The sequence below is a fragment of the Symphalangus syndactylus genome, chromosome 15, assembly GCF_028878055.3.
Source record: "Symphalangus syndactylus isolate Jambi chromosome 15, NHGRI_mSymSyn1-v2.1_pri, whole genome shotgun sequence".
Classification (NCBI taxonomy): Eukaryota; Metazoa; Chordata; class Mammalia; order Primates; family Hylobatidae; genus Symphalangus; species Symphalangus syndactylus.
This window is the reverse complement of record NC_072437.2, coordinates 21252331-21270000: the sequence shown is the minus strand read 5'-3', so window position 1 is coordinate 21270000 and position 17670 is coordinate 21252331. Positions and strand designations below refer to the sequence as shown.

Genomic DNA, 17670 nt, shown 5'->3' with positions numbered 1-17670 from the left:
CAGAGGGCAGCACTGGGATAGAAACCTGGGCATCGGTTTCCAGGAAGAGAAGATTGCTGAGTAAGAAGTACCTTTTTGCTAAAGGAATGCAAACGAGGTTAGAGAGAAAAAGGATTGGTAAAGAAAAGTGGCCCCATGTCTGATGTGTGGCCTCCTACAAACCCAACACCCGCCTAAATTGCTCAGCCTGGGCTGGGGGAGGATTCTTCTTCAGTTTCTTGGTTTCTTGATCTCCCTGATTCATTTGATCCCAGGTGGGGCTGAGAGGGATTTTATATTTCAAACTGTGGTTTCTAGGTGATGCTGATGCATTGCAAAGATGTCACATTTTGAAAACCACTGCTCTGGAATAACCACCTTTGGTGCTATCTGGTGTTAGACTCTTCTCGATTATCTTTGTGATTTTCTCTATGCCCAGGCTTGCTACCCTTAGTTTTTCTTATGTTGGCTGCTTCTGTTTTATCTTGGCATTGCTCACTTCCTGTAGTCCTTAATTGTCTTCCTTAATTCACATCCTGCACTCATGGATGGAGGGAGAAGTGCCTCTTCTTTCTTTTTCATCTCTCACTGGTTGTCTGTTTTTTCTTTGCTTCAAACTACAGGAGACTCAGTTTCCCTCATGCTGTATCCTGTAACATCTCCCAAGGCTGCTCATCTTTTAGGAAACTGATTCCTTAAGGCTAGGCTACATATACCATGGTTGTCAATAATGTAGAGTTCTTAACATTTTATATGCTGTTTGGACTATAGTAACACATTTTTAGGGAATATCTGACTTTTAGATCCTTTTCAGAGCTGTAACTGATTTCTTGGAACTCATCTTTCTACAGGGGACATTTGAATTATTTTGCATAAATGAATAATTTTACACTTGCCCACATCAAAAGCTTATCTGCGAATTTCTTGCCCACTCACACATCCTCATGAGATGTGCTTATCATATTGCTTTTTTTTTTTTTTACCCAGAAAATCTTACTTAGGGTCGTATGCATTCTTAGAGATATTGCTGTATCTATTTTTTCTGAGTTATTAAAATTTTTTTGTTATAAATAGAGATTGGCTCCTGGGAGATCATCACTGTTTATATTTTTATAAACATTCCCTTTGCTGCATGTTGCTAAATGACTACCTATCCATAACAAAATAGAATCATATGAGTCCATTCGAATTTCGGGTTAAAAGTAGACTGTTTCCTCTCTAGCATTACCTAGTGTTCCGAGGCCTGATTCCACGTCAGTGGCTGACCCCAGTGACCCACTGTAAAGCTGACAGTTCTGTCACTCTGGATCTTGAAACATGTTCCTGCTAGGTGTGTTTCATGGCCAGGGCAGTTGGGATTGCCAGCGCTGTTAGGAGTCATTGCTTCTTATGCTAAAGTGCGAGAGGACTTCGTCGATTTCCGCAGCAGGCTTTACTCCCTCCCACTCTGCACACTTCCTAAAGCCTCCTTCCACCTTTACAAACTCAGCCCCCTCCTGGCCATGTCAACTCCTGATCATGTGTGAGGTGTCAGCTTGTACACGTCCACCTCACCATCTCAGGGGGGTCTTCTGTGATACCGATGACAAGCTGCCACACTGGGTGCTCCTGGAGCACCTGCATATCTCCTTCAGGACACTTTCTACAGTAGAATTATTTAATTATTAGCAATAATGTGATGAGTTACTCACCCATGAGTTCTCTGAGGGTGGTGATTGTTTCTTGAGTCATTGTAAATCCCTGATGTCAAGCATTGGGCCTGGTACCTAGAAGGACCTCAATATTGACTGACTGGCAGGTCTGCTTCTCCTGTCCACTTCTGGAATAACACTAAAGAACCCAGCTTCTGAACTTTGCCATTTTAACTGGCAATGGTCATGCATCTCACCATGTATTTCCCCTTTATTTTCGGGCTCTGCTCGTTTCCTTAGCTTTTCTTGATAGGACGTGGTCTCCAGACCTCCTACCACGCTGGCTATCCACTTTTGGATGTTCTATTGAACACGGTGTTCTGGGCATCAGTGCAAGACACACGAAAGTGGTTTTCTACTCCATTAGAATATGGCTGTTCTTACATACACAACAGAACTACTTTAATGATTGTGGCACCTGAGTCACATTGTTGACTAATACTAAAATTCTGATCACTGCAATGCCTCAGCTATTCACATGATGCATTTTAAGTATACAAGCAATACATGATCACTATAAAAACTAGAAAATTCAGATGAAAAACAGTAATTTAAAATCAGCAATTAATGCCACTACCAAGAAACATCCAGTGTTGAAATTTTATAACCTTAAAGACTTTTCCATGAGCCATCTTTATTGATATATATGCATATATGTTATGTGTAATGTATGTATGTATATGTAAGTGTGTATATCCTGAGCTTATATGTTCTCTCTCTCTCTATATATAAATATATATGGCTCTGTACGCTGCCATATATGACAAAGTCTCTTTATGTCAGTAAACAGAGTTCCATTCTGCCTTGAGAAGCAATGTGGCATAGTGGATAAGAATCTAGGGTTTGAATTCAGATGGCCCTGGGCTGTACATCCCATTGCTTACTAATTATATGACCTGGGATGTGTTACTAATCTTTTCTAAACTTCAATTATATAGTTATTTATAGTTAGTTATACATTTATATAGTATACAGAATTATGTAGTTATAGAACATATTTATAGTAGCCATATGGTTCATTTAGCTATATAGTATTTCATTTTATGAATATACCTATTTACAACGCCTTTAAATTAGGTTTACTTTATCCTACCATTCAATTTTTAAATTCTGAAGCTGAATTTTTTATTTTTGTGCTGTTAAATTTTATTTTATTGATTTCAACCAAAATACTTCAGGATTTGTGATAATTTAAAGATACTTTTCAATCTTTATCTTTTGAATCTGTGTGTTACTACACAGTTGATAATCAGACATTTAATCCAAATGATAGACAAAAATGTTAAATGTAGTAGAGAACTATATATTCTATCATTGTTACCATTATAGTAACTCTCCCCATTGTTGTCCTAGGGATACGAATACACTAATAACCAGTACACTTTGATTAATGTTATTAATTGGCTATTGAATCTATCCAGCTGATTGGTCTGCTCCTGATTAACAGCCTTTTCCAGTCCAAAAGGAGAGCAAGAGAAATCCTGCCTGGAGCCCTGAAGAAATAGAATATATAATCTTTGTTACATTCTCACATTTTACCTCTCCAAGAAGTGTTTCATAAAAGTAAATAAAGTTAGGTTAGTCTAATACATTTTTAGTAAACTCATACTGCCTCCCTGAAATGTTCACAGCTTTCTTAATAACGTAGGAGCCGTGGCGACATGGGTGAAGATGCTAACTCTTCCAGAAAAGAACAACCCATGGCAACAGATCTATACCAACATATACATATGAGATAAGCATGCTCCAGCTTTTTACTTTAGAAAGGGATAGGGGAAAAGGCATGCTTGGTAGGGAAAAAGGAAAGAATGGAAAAAAAAGATAGGTTGAGAGAGGATGGAGAGAATTTTTATTTGCTTCATTTGTTTTCCCTTGGGACAGCACTGGTTCTTAAAGAAAGAATGGGAGGACATGCCAAAGTAGTGCCATGTTTATTAAACTCATCATCGCATTTGCTCTATAGAAATATGTGCTAGAGAAGCTCCCTCGCTGCGATCCATTGAAAGTCAGCCCTCGACACAAGGGTTTGTAAAAAAAAATAAAAAAAAAAATAAAAAAGAAAGAATAATAAAAAATAAAGAAAAAAAAAGGAAAGAAATATGTGCTATCCACACATGCTGTAAGATATATGTGCTTGCTATTTCTTGTTCACCTTGGGTAGTTCATGTGATGCGTAATACTTATTATTAAAATGACAATATTCTTAAATAATATTGTGGTTATATTCTCCAGATCCTTTTTACTTCTTCGATATACCTGAGTAAGTAGGTAGAGTATCTCTTAAAAGGTAAGAGGGATGTAGAAAGCCTAAATGATTTTCCCCAGATGTTTATAGCAAGTTAGTGCTGGAATAAAGACCATACACCAGAGGTTGTATTATATGGCCCCTCACTTGAAATTCAGTAAAATTTTTCCTCATCCTGTCTTAGGAGAGTGAGCCAGCCTCATATACTGGTTCTAGAAGAAAATCCAGGTTTCAGGCCTTCCCTGCTTCAACAGCCTGGTTTCCCACAGCTTCTCATTCCAGGTACATCAAGCTACCAGTAGTTGTTCCCTGCACCAATGCTGCTCCATACCTTTGTATGATATTTTAGGCCACATAGATTCATCTAAATAAAATGCCCTTTGCACCTTTCTTTACCTGGACGCACTACTGTGTGTCAAACTCTAAGTCTTCTTCTCCAGGAAACCTTCTTTGAACCTCATGTGCATGACTATGCTAGCCCTGGACCTTGTCCTTGAGAGGGCAATGATGTCTTATGTGCCTCTCTCCTTCCTTACTGCAGATCCTTTGTACATCCAGAGACTGACAGGCAGTGAGAGCTCAAATACTGTGAAAATGGCCTAAACTGACAGGTTGTCTTATATCAAACAGGATATGAGAGCAAATCTCAATCAACCAACAGATAAATACTCTTGGACTACATTCTACTTAGAAGGAAATTTAGTTTGATTTTTAAAAATACATTTTTCAAATGCTCTAGTAATAGATGTTGTGTTGTTACACATCTAATTAGTGTTTTGCCCAAGTGGGCAAACATAGGTATTCTTTACCCAGAAGCAACATGTGTTACAATCTCAATAGCTAATAGGTTTAGTAGGGTTCTTTGGGGAAGCATTTCTATTTTAATTCAGATTCCTTAAGAAGTTGGAGGATCTTTACCAGAAATTGTAGCATTTTGACAGTATCTATCTTTTAAAAAATATTCTGACATCTAAGTGATTTGATTAATTTTAATAGGTGTGAGGTAATTTTAAAAATATCATAGCCACAGGATAATTTATTCATGGAGGCTCGTTTCGTAAGTGATTGAGTTTCATTCCTTCTTTTCTGGTAGAAGTATAAAAAAGTACGTGGATTGCTGCTAACTTAATAACTTTACTGATAACTAAGAATGGAACAGATCTTGCTGTGAATTATATAAGCAGCTTTAAAAGCACTCCATATTCTTTCTGTGACAGAATATGAAAAACACAAGGCAGAGAATATGGTTATGAGAATGTTTTCCTGCAAAAGCTTAACCACGTTGTATTTAGTAGTATAGTCAGAGAACGATTGGGTTAGAATGATCATAACGGCCGCTTGAAAAATGTGTCTTAATGTCAGCCTTGAATGGCTTTTCTTTTTCCTGCTAAGGGAATCTAACAGGATATTAAAAAACATATTAACCTTCAAAATATGTTTAGATTCTGCTATGCTTCTAAAGAGGCAATATGAATGTGAGAGCTATGTTTAGTAGAAGTATTGACCCATAGAATTCGTAGAAAGGGGTCACTTAAATTTAGTTTGGAAGCCAACAGTCTCGCATATGACTGTCTGTAATATCACACCCTTCTAATCCATTCTCTATGCAGCTGGTACAGTTATCATTCTAAAAGCAAATCTGATTATGTGATTCATCTGTTTAAAGCCCTTTAGTGGTGAAATCTAGATGCCTTAGCTTGGCAGACTAGGTCCTGCTTGAGCAGGCCTTGCAACAACTGCCCTAGCAATCCATGCTTGAGCTATAAGGGAGCAACTCACAGTGCCTAGAATTCCTCAGTCAGTGGCTACTTACTGCAGTCATCCCTGTCTACCTGAAATGCATGGTCTGTGTTCATCCTCTCCAGGGATTGACCAATCCCTCCTTTGCACCAATAATCTGCCCCTACATAACAGTTCTTTCAAGCCACTCATAACAATTTTTGTATTCAATTACCCTTCTCTCTTAGATCCTAAGCTCTTATTATCTCTGCGTGGTCATTACCCTTCCCTCTTTGACTCTAAGCTCTTATTATCTCTGCGTGGATAGGCCCTGCATGACACTTAGTTGAGCTGATTTATAAATAGATTCACTGATACCTCAGAGTCAAAACTATTGACTATGCCTACTCTCAAAAACAGTATCCTTCATGGAAGTTTTGCCTGCAATTCCAAAATAGTCTTCATCTTACTCTTACTGATTTTGTATTAATGTTGTAGTTGAAAACATTGAAGATTGGTTGCTTGGGTTTCTAATTTCAATTCTTACTCAAATACTTATATTCCTACAGAAGAAAATACTTTAGTCTAAGAAAAACAGCATTGTTGCTGAAATTCTCAATTTTGAGCACCACCCACCCCACATTTTATCCATGGAAATGTGCCTATTGACCCATTTTGCCCTCCACTGGTGTTCCGAGATGGGTTTAGAATTTTGTGGGAAGCATATAGAGGAAAATGACATCAACATTTTTTAGCTAGATTCCTGTTTGGCTTCCTGTGACTATTAAGATTGGTTCTATGTTATTTTGTTCCTTGAGCTATCACTGATCTTGATTACTGGATTATTGTTATTTCTGAGTTACTTAAGTAATATAAAGTCATATATTAGTATGTTCAGTATTATATGCAGTAATAGAATTAGTCATTGCCATTGCTGCAGGCTTAAAAGTAATTACCAAAGTAGACACCATCACTGGAATGTAGGTTGAATCAGAGAGTGTTAATTTCGTCCATTTTTCTTTCGTATTTTTTTTTAAAGTTTAGAAAGCTGAGGCCCAGAATCTTAAGTAACTTATGTAGGATTTCATGGCAAATTAAAAATGAATCCCTGAGTCCATGCAAAACATTTCCAAAATGCCTTCCTCCCCTTTTGTATTTGAAAATCGTTCCAGTAGCACGTTAACGTAGGGACTATTCAGGAGACATCAGGCTTGGATCTGGGAGTTATGCCACCGCTTACTTTCCATTGCTTTTCATTGTCCCCCTGCAGAAAAGTGCCCCAGGAACGATAAGTCCTTAATGAATGGAGAGATTGAGATACATAACTCCCTCGTAACTTATGGCTTTATCTAAATGGCTTTAAACTTGTAGGTGTTGCCTTAAAAGTATCAGAAAACACTGATTTTCTACTGAAATCAACAGAAACTTTGACTGTGTGAGTGAAGATTCCCAGTCTGTTATTACTTGTGTTGATGAGTGGGCTTGTTGTTTCCCTGTAGCTTAGGAGGCTCCATATCAAGTAGGTTCAGTTTGGATGACAACGCGGAGCTATGGAGAAGCTAACGACAGAGGCAAAGGAGAGAAAGCAGTCTCAGAGACAAAAGCAAATAGTCTTGGGAATCCTTTCTAAATATATTCACTCATCAGTCTCTCCAGGGCACCTATCTGGTATTTTCCCTCAATAGGTCAACTATTGTTGCTTGATGGCTTTAATCATTTTGCAATTTCAAGTAAAAAGAAGAGTAATACCATAGCTGTGTGTCAGCTTTCTGTCTTATTCATAGGAAGAAGGACATAAACAGTTCTTGAAAAATGCCGTGTCTTGGAAACCTTGAAAGGTGGTCGCCTTCTCAATCATACAAATATTTCAAATAACAGCTTTGTCAGCCTTCCTGCTTTGAGCTCACAATAAGGATAGTAGGTAGGTTGGGGAGGAGGAGAAGAACAGCCTTTAATTATACATCAGCAGCACTTTCAGGGAAGGAACTATATGTTTTTTTGTATTCTTCAAAGCCTGCTATTGTCTGCAGCACACAATCTGCACTATGAAGTGTCTGCTGAATGAATGAATGGGTAGATTAATGGATGATGGATGGATATTGTATATCTACTTTCTGTTATTTGGAATGAAGCAGGAACCCAAAACAAATTTGTCTCCTCGTAATGGAATGATTTTTCTTTCTTTTTTATTTGCATAAATATTGTCCTCTTACTCTTCTCTAGTCTCATATAAAAGCATTTTCTCTACTCTGTAAAGCTATTCACCTTTATTCTGGATTACATCCCATCCTACTTCTTTTTTTTGTTATAAAATTGTCAGAAACAAAAGTTTGGTTTCTTTCCAGGCTAGGGGAGTCTTTTTTCCCCCCTTTTACTTTTGTTAATTTTGCCTTGAAGGTACAGTGAAAGTGGCACCTCCTCCTTGAAGCTTCTCATTGGTTATTCTACCTTACTCCATTTCTATTTAACACATACTTAGTTTTCTTACCATAATTACACTGGCAACAAGTGTAATAGCACATATTTTACTTAATAAAAATATCAGCATCAAATTCAGTGATGAGCAGATAGTAGTTAATTGGCAAATCCTTCTTGATTGAGTGAACTATTACGCATGCATGGGATATTCTTGCTTTCTTGAGTAAATCTGATTGCCATTTTATTACAAACTCTGAATGCCCACAAAAGTACATTCATCATGGTAATTTAACTGATTACCTTGCCTTTAGCTACTGTAATAAGAAGCCCTTTGCATTTTATGACTGGCTTCTTGATCCACATATAGATTTTAAGTTTTGTTTATTGGACACTTTCTCTATTTCTTTCCATATTTAAAGGTCATTCTAGTTGTGAGTTATTGTTTCAGAATCAGGAAATATGATAGTTAGACAAAAGGACTGATGAGCTAATATGGAATCTCTGATGATAAATTAAAAGATATTTTGGGATGCATCACAAGGTTTTAGGGTAAAAGGCTTGTATATTTTGTAAACCTTCTGGAACTGATGAACACTTTTTTTTGGCGTGTGTGTGTGTATGTGTTTGTACTGTGGCAAGGATGTGCGGGCAAAGAATTGCTAGCAATCCTAGATGTAACTCAAAAGAGAAGCAAGATTATTATGGTTATGCTTTTCTGTCTTAGTTTCTGTCGAAGAAAAATATTTTTTGATGTGAAACGCAATTGCTTCTGATTCTAAACTACATGGCTCCCCTCTAAGGGATTCGCCAAAATGGCAAAAGATGTGGGGACGGGCAATTTGAATCTGAAAACATTGCAACTGGAAAGAAATTTAGGGCTGTGCACTACTAGACAGAATTGTAAATGAGCTGAATTTGGTTGTGTTTCCATTAGTCTAGTAGGAATCTGAAGATACTAATTATTGTGTTTTTTTCTCTCTTTTTAAAAATGAACTAAACAAGTCCAAGTGCCTTTGAAATTCTGTTAATCTCTTATCCAAACACTAGTAGGCTCCTTTCTTATTCTGTGTGTCATTAACCTCAATTTTGCCTCCAGTTGCCTCCTAGCAAGCTAGTAAAAATGGAAAACGGAAAATGCATTGTGGTGAGTGCTTAACTCACTTTAGACGGTGTGGTCCTTTTTTATTCTTGTTTACTGTGAGTTTACGTAGCCCATGCTATCATTGTACAAATTTCTTTAACCCTTTTTATGTGGGAGCTTCTATCTCTAGGATCTATTATCTCTCACCATGATGACTTCTTGATAAAAGAAAATAATATGTGATATTACATGTCTAAAAATGTCTTTTTCTGTCCTCCTTTTGGATTGATAATTTTGCCAGGTGCAGACTTATAGAATGAAAATTGTTTTTCCTTGGAATTTTGAGGATATCACTGCATTAGATTCTAAGTTTCAATAATATTGAGAACTATGATGCCACTTAAAAAAATCCTTTGTATGGGACCTTTGCTCTCACCTCACCCCTTGGAATTTTTAAGTATATGATGTAGATATTTATTGATTTTGTTAGACATTTTCAAGGACTTTTAATTTTAGAGATTTACATCTTTCAGTTATAAAATTTTGTTTTTAAAATTATGTCTTTGATCATTTCCATACAAATTCTTTTGTTTGGTCTTTTCTACTGAAACTTCTGTAAGATTTTGGAACTCATGGCTTTTCTAAATAATTTCTTTATGTTTGTTAGTTTGTTTATTAGCCCTTTGTTTGTCTTTTTATTCTTTTTTGGAACAAATTTCCTTGAATCTATCTTTTTTATTTTTTACATTTTTTTATTTTCAATTTTTGTGGTTAAATAGTAGGTATATATATTTATGGGGTACATGAGATGTTCTGATACAGGCATGCAGTGTGAAATTTGCACATCATGGAAAATGGGGTGTTCACACCCTCAAGAATTCCTTGTTTTTAATCTTCTAATCCTCTTATTGGATTAAAAAATTACATATTTATATTTTTATTTTCAGGGAACTTTTCTTTTCTTTTTTTTTTTTTTTTTTTGAGATGGAGTCTTACTCTGTCACCCAGGCTGGAGGGTAGTAGTGCAATTTGGCTCACTGCAGCCTCCACCTCCCGGGTTCAGGGGATTCTCCTGCCTCAGACTCCCGAGTATCTGGGATTACAGGCACGCACCACCATGCCTGGCTAATTTTTTGTATTTTAAAGACAGGGTTTCACCATGTTGGCTAGGCTGGTCTCGAACTCCTAGTCTCAAGTAATCCACCCGCCTCAGCCTCCCAAAGTGTTGGGATTACAGGCATAAGCCATGGCACCCGGCCCTTTTCTTATTTTTTTGTTATTCCTTTTTATGATATCTTGTTCTTAATTCTGGGCACAACATCACATCTTTGATGACATCAAGGATAGATTATTTGAATTTTTCATTTTTGTTTCTCACTTTTGTTTCTTATTTTATTCTCTATTTTAAATTGGAGGCTTTCTCAAATGTGTAATCCTTGCTTTTCTACTTATGTTCATTAAACATGGATGGGAAGCTTTGTGAGAAAGTTACATTAGTTCATTGATTGGCTTTTCTATAACCAGCAAGATCATTTTTGGTTGGGGGTCCCCAAATGTCAGTCAGTATGTCCACATTTTCCCCCACTCTCTCCAGAGCAGGATTCTCCAGTGTCCTTTTAAGGAAGCAGAAACTTAACTGTTCACATCCTAAGCTGGGCAGAAGGAGGGGCATGGATGTCAGTGTTTCTCACTGTCACCCTCCAATGTTCCTAAAAATCTCAGACTCAATTTCTCCATCTAATATTTCTCAACGTTCCTGAGGGAAGGAACAATGGGTAATCATGTAATAGATTGTGTTGGAAGTCGGGATGCAAGAAATTAAATGTTCCTTATGGAGACTTTCAAAATATTTCCTTGTATGCATATGTCATCTGATTTTGGAAAAACAACAACAGAAAACCAGACAAAATATTACCATGTTTTTCAACCCTTTCCCTTGAATGTACAGGCATACCTTGGAGATATTGCAGACCAGCACAATAAATTAAGTGTAGAAATAAAATGAGTCACGTGAATTTTTTGGTTTTCCAGTGCACATAAGAGTTATGTATACACTATACTGTATTCAATCATGCGCAAAAGCATTTTGTCTAAAAAAGCAATGTACACATATTAATTTAAAAATACTTTATTAGTAAAAAAAAAAAATGCCGACAGTCATCTGAGCCTTCCATGAGCCATAATCTTTTTGCTGGTGGAGGGCTCAACTTTATGTTGATGGCTGCTGACTGGTCAGGGTGGTCGTTGCTCAAGGTTGGGGTGGCTGTGGCAATTTCTTAAAATAAGACAACAATAAAGTTTGCTGCGTCAATTAACTCTTCCTTTCATTAGAAATTTCTTTGTAGCACATGATGCTGTTTGATAGTATTTTACCCACCATAGAACTTTCAGAATTTGACTCAATTCTCTCAAACCCTTCTTCTGCTTTATCAATGAAGTTTATGGGATATTCTACATCCTGTATTGTTGTTTCAACAACACTCACAGCATCTTCCATCAGGAGTAGATTCCATCTCAAGAAAACACTTTCTTTGCTCATCCATAAGAAACGCCTCCTCATTTGTTCAAGTTTTATCATGAGATTGTAACAATTCAGTCACATTTTCAGGCTCCACTTCTAATTCTAATTCTCTTGCTTTTTCAACCCAATCAGTAGTTACTTCCTCCACTGAAGTTCTGAACCCCTCAAAGTCATCCATAAGGATTGGAATCAACTTCTTCCAAATTGCAGTTAATGTGGACTTCTTGACTTCCTCCCATGAATCAGGCATATTCTTAATGACATCTGGAACAGTGGATCCTTTCCAGATGTTTTTAATGTATGTTACACAGGCCCATCAGAGGAATTACTATCTATGGTGGTAATAGCTTTACAAAATGTAAGTCTTAAAGGATAAGATTTCAAATTTGAAATGATTCCCTGACCTATGGGCTGCAGAATGCATGTTGTGTTAACAGGCATGAAAACAACATTAATCTCCTGTAAAATCTCCATCAAGGCTTTTGAGTGACTAGGTGCATTGTCAATGAGCAGTAATATTTTGAAAGGAAGCTTTTGTTCTGAACAGTAGGTCTTAACAGGGAGTTTAAAATATTCAGTAAACCATGCTATAAACAACTTTGCTGTCATTCAGTCTTTATTGTTCTATTTATAGAGGACAGGTACATAATTCTTGAGGGCTCTAGGATTTTCAGAATGATAAATTAGTATTAGCTTCAACTTCATATCACCAGCTGCATTAGTCCCTAACAACAGAGTCAGCCTCTCTTAGCTGAGTTTGAAGCTTTGATGCCAGGCATTGACTTACCTTCTCTCACTATGAAAGTCCTAGATGGTATTTCCTTCTATTAGCTGGCTGTTTCATATACATTAAAAATCTGTTGTTTAGTGTAGACACCTTCATCAATGATCTTTGCTAGATCTCCTGGATAACTTGCTACAGCTTCTACATCAGCACTTGCTGTTTCACGTTGCACTTGGATGCTAGAGAGATGGCTTTTTTTTCCCTAAACCTTATGAATCAACCTCTTTTAGCTTCCATTTTTAATTCTGTGGCTTCTTCACCTCTCTCAGACTTAATAGAACTGAAGAGAGTTAGGACCTTGCCCTGGATTAGGCTTTGGCTTAAGGGAATGTTGTGGCTGGTTTGATCTTCTATCCAGATCACTAAAACTTTCTCCATACCAGCAATAAGGCGGTTTCACTTTCTTATCATTCATGTGTTCGCTGGAATAGCACTTTTAATTTTCTTTAAGAACTTTTCCTTCACATTTACACTTGGCAGACTGGTGCAAGAGGACTAGCTTCAGCCATCTTGGCGTCAACCTACCTTCCTCACTAAGCTTAATCATTTCTAGCTTTTTATTTAAAACGAGAGACATGCAACTCTTCTTTTTACTTGAACACTTAGAGGCCATGTAGGGTTCTTAATTGGCCTCATCTCAATATTCTTGTGTCTCAGGGAATAGAGAGGGCTAAGGAGAGGGAAAGAGATGGGGGAACAGCCAATTGCTGGAGCAGTCAGAACCTATCACATTTATCAATGAAGTTCACGGTCTTAAATGGGCACAATTTGGGGCACCCCAAAACAATTACAATAGTAACATCAAAGATCACTGGCTACAAATTACTATGACAGATATAACAATAATGAAAAGTTTGAAATATTGCAAGAATTACCGGAATGTGACACAGAGACGCAGAGTGTCTTGGAAAAACAGCACTGATAGACTGGCGCAACACAGAGTCCACAAACCTTCAATTTGTAACAAAGCACAGCATCTGTGAAGGGCATTAAAGAGAGGCACAGTAAAATGAGTCATGCCTGCACTCCTCCCTTGCATTGTATCTGGTACTTCCAACTCCTAGGCTTTTTGTGGGTTCTTCGGGGTAAAATGGAATGCATCTTCTGGGTCTCTTTCTTTCATAGGCACTTGGGCTTTTCTTTCCTCTTTTCTATGAAGTGTTTTCACTATATTTTATTTCTTGGTGGAATGGGGTTTGGGTTGTGTCTGCTAAAATTACTTAATCTTAACAAAAGACTCTCTTACTGAGAACCCTTATGGTTATTTATGGAATAGGCCAGTGCATAGATGTAGATGCATAGATAGGAATTAGAAATAATTTAGAAAATCCATGAGGTCCAAAATCTAACAGGGGTTTCAGCAGGAAAGACCAAACAAAATAATAGTATTGAAATGATCAAAGAATAATGAAATGAAGGCTAGTGTGGCATGTTTGTGTATCGGTGAAGATGTTGTTGTCTCTCTTTCCAGTAGCTTCAGAGATTGGGCCAAGTAAAACAGGGAGTCTAACTTGGAATGCAGAGAAATAAACTGAGATGTGATGTATTAACAAGTCTGTACGACGAGCTACCTTCATCGTACAGAGACACAGGGAGGGCCCTGAAGGAATATGGATATGCAATTATAGGAAAGTAGGTTTTGATGGAAGAGGGTATAGACAGGAAAAAAGCAGAAGATGTGACGATGACTCTAAGATGTGGCTTCTAGTCAGTGAGGGTCTGCTTGGTCACTTGGGGTCTTACTGTGGATTGAAAACAGGTCCTTTGTTGAGGATGGAGGGGTGCCTCTACCAACATAACTACTGAAATGGTCCTAGATCCCAGAAGTTCTCTTGATATCATAATGGGTTATTTTGAAAAATCTAGGACATCCTTCACATGATCATCTCAAGGATAACTAAAAATGCAAGACACGTTTTAGGGTACAAGAAGAAAAAATCCAAAACATCTTAGAAAGCCAAATTATTTCTATTTGAATTCATAAATACTGTGCATATAACATGAAGTTAGAATTCTGATCACAGAAGCCTTATACAAATACGTTTTTTTGTCCCAACTAATCTGTAGTGATTGGCATTTCTTTGTAATAGATCATAAATCTTGGTGCAATGGGAGGATCATCTTGAGGCAAAAGAGAACATCTCATTTGTTTTATTTCACTGAGTAGAGCTACATGACACTGCTGTTTCTGAAGAGTGGCCATCATCTGCATGGCTTGCTGCAGAGAGTTTTTCTGGCTGCAGTAATTTAGGGGCATTTGAAAGCTGAGTTTGAAGGTGCACTACCAAACCATCAGGCTAATGCTGAACATCATGTCTTCTGAGGTGGGTTTCATTTAGTAGGTTGTAAGCAACGTGCATTTTTCTTGACTCATGGAATCTACCCACCTATATGTCTATCAGATAGGACTAAACCACAGATGTTCAAATCAACTTAACATTTGCCTAGGAAAATAAACTTAAAAATAATTGTGCCTGCCCTAATCCATGACTTGATTGAACTTGGCTGCTAACAGAGAAGATAAATGGGTGGGCTACTCAGGCTGAGTCTTCCAGTTTACTTCGGGTGGCTCATTAATGGGGCTGAAGCACACCCATTTTGACGTCACCTTTCTGTGCATGTTTGTAGAGACTGGGACCTGAACAGATGGCCTCTATATGGGCTCCCATGACTACCAGGCATGCCAAGCAGGCAGATGAGTGATCTGGCTTGTTCCTTCTCTTTTAGATTGCTGTCAGCCAGGGAAAAGTGGTGAAAATAAATTAATGGCTCTCTCCTCCAGACCCAGCATGTACCCTTCAGTCATCAAAATAAGAAACATCCTGTGGTGGCTGTTGGGTGATTTCTCTGATGGGAAGAGCCTTTTACACGCTGGAGATTACCATAAGAAATGACCAAATACCTCTTTTTTCTTTGTCCTGGATCAAATGTTGGCCCTGAATGGAAGCAGCAGGTTTGGAATGAGCATTGTTTATTGACTCCTAGACACTTTATGTCCTTTCTGAATGAGTTCAGTATTTTTGGTAACTGGTTGACAACTGTTTACATGTCCCATCATCAGAACACAAGAAATCATAAACAAGAACCATGCTGAATATCTCTGACATTGCCTTTGTGTTCCTACTGTACCGAAAGCCCAGGGGCGTCTTCTTGTGTAACATCCATGGTTTTGACTCTTCAGTGAGTCCACAGGAAATGGTATAGCAGGGGACTCAGTTTAGAACCAATGACATAAGCTTTAAATCTTGTTTGATCTTCAAATAACAAGTTGACCCTGGGCTAGACTGTTTTATGGGCCAGCTTTCTTTTATTTGGAATAAAGACCTTCCTACCTTGCTTGCAGATCTATGACTCATATTCTCACAGACGCACACTGATTTTCTAGTTATAAATCATGGACATTTGATGTGTTTTCAAACAATGAACATTTCGCATATGTGAGAGCCACGTTGGGTTAAGGTAGAAGGGAAGTTTTACTTTTTGGCATGAATTACATATATATAATCAAGAGGCTTTTCAATTTTGGAAGTTTCATATGGCCCGTGGGTGGCATGTTGGATATCCCAAGATTTACTTAGTGCAGTATGATAATCTAGTTCCCAAATTTTACATAGCTTAACACATAGAATTTGTAATGTTTCTAGAAATACCGCATATGGAAATATCTTCATAAGAGTTCTATGTTGTGATCTCCTTTAAGTTAATTCTCATCAGTTAGCTAGAAGCATTATGGGACAGTCACGTCAAGGAATAAAAAATGAGACTTCTGGTCTTAGTTCTGATTTGTTTGTAACTGAGCTATTTCTTGAGAAATATCACTTATAATGTCTTTTCACTGATGCTCTAAAATATATATGCAAACTAGAGCTGTCTAACTTGCAAAGCTTTTGGGGGGTCTTCTTTTATAAGTGTTAAGAAACTTATAAGTAAAAATTATTATTAATAACTGACATACTTAGACCTGTCAAGAAGGATGGTAACATTTCAACCAGCACTTGAGAGGAGACAGGTCTGCTGTGAGTTAGTCATCATCTGTGGATGATGTATTTGAGGACATGATGCACAGAAGTTGAATTTATAAAAAAAAATGTTGGTAAAGCTCTTTCTGGAGAAATCATGGGTTGCAGCCTTAAATTCTGGGAAAATGGAATTTTCCCTTAGTTTTACAAACATGGCAGAAGGGATCCTCACTCTTGCATTTTTGGATTCTCATTAATGTTTCATACACACACAAAGTTAATAAAATCTCTGATGATTAAAAATGTGATTTTAGATTTAAGATGTATTTTTAAAATATTAACATACAATGGCATCTCAGAATAATGAGTGTTTTACTTCTACCGCATCATTTATGCATTTTCTTTGGGGAAATGGACAGTCAACTCCTTATTCGTATTTACTCTTTTTTCAAATGTTTTAATTTTTCTGTTTATTGAAATAGAATGTGATCTTTAGGATCCACTGTCCTACCACAGCTCTGGGAGTCTTAAAAAAAAACATTAAAAAGTTTCTCTTCTTCTCCTATCTCTACCAATTACAGTCAGCCACCTAACATGCTCTTAAGTCTCTGGAACCCTAGTGACTCTGCTGTTTAGTACAAAGAGGAGAAAAAGGAGACCAAGAAGTAAAGTTACTTATTCAAGGAGAATTTGGGCAGAGCCGCAACTGGAATTCAGGTCATCGTACCCTTAATTCAGTTCTTGCACAAATATTTATTGTGTTGGGTGCTGTGCTGATTGCTATTTCTGTGCCCTTTCTATTCCATTAAACTGCCTGTCTGTCTCTGCTATGGGGAATTTACTCTGTGGAAGTTTTTCCTTTCCATGGGGAAGGATTTTCTTAATGCCCATTCCCTTCACATAAACTCAGTGGGTCTCCTCACTTTTCTCATTTATATCATAAGGATGCTGTACTACCAATTCTCTAAATTCTCTTGTCTGTTCACCAATTATGTATAAAAAATGCATTTGAACCCTAAAATCCGTCATTGTATGTTTCACGTAGCTTGTGTTCATTATACTGTGTTTTAGTTATTTTATTTCACCTTGTTCTTAAAGATGGCATGAGAAATAATGCTATAAATCAATCCCCTTGGAGATGCAGTGTTCAAAGGAAGAGTGAAGTTATTTTAATCAGATGTTGACATTTTGCTTTAGGTCTCTTCACATCATTGTGGGTGGTTTTCTGTGCTTTGCTGGGTGGTATGTGCACCCATACGTTAGGAGCATTGTG

General features: G+C 37.4%; 1 protein-coding gene and 1 pseudogene across 1 annotated transcript in view; one reads left to right on the top strand and one right to left on the bottom strand.

Annotated features, from left to right (window-relative positions):
• The window catches only part of LOC134732631 (uncharacterized), a 472983-nt gene that overhangs the window by 134511 nt on the left and 320802 nt on the right, over positions 1-17670 (top strand). The gene's annotated exons all lie outside the window — the stretch shown is intronic.
• On the bottom strand, positions 7536-15156 carry LOC129463452 (tigger transposable element-derived protein 1-like; annotated as a pseudogene).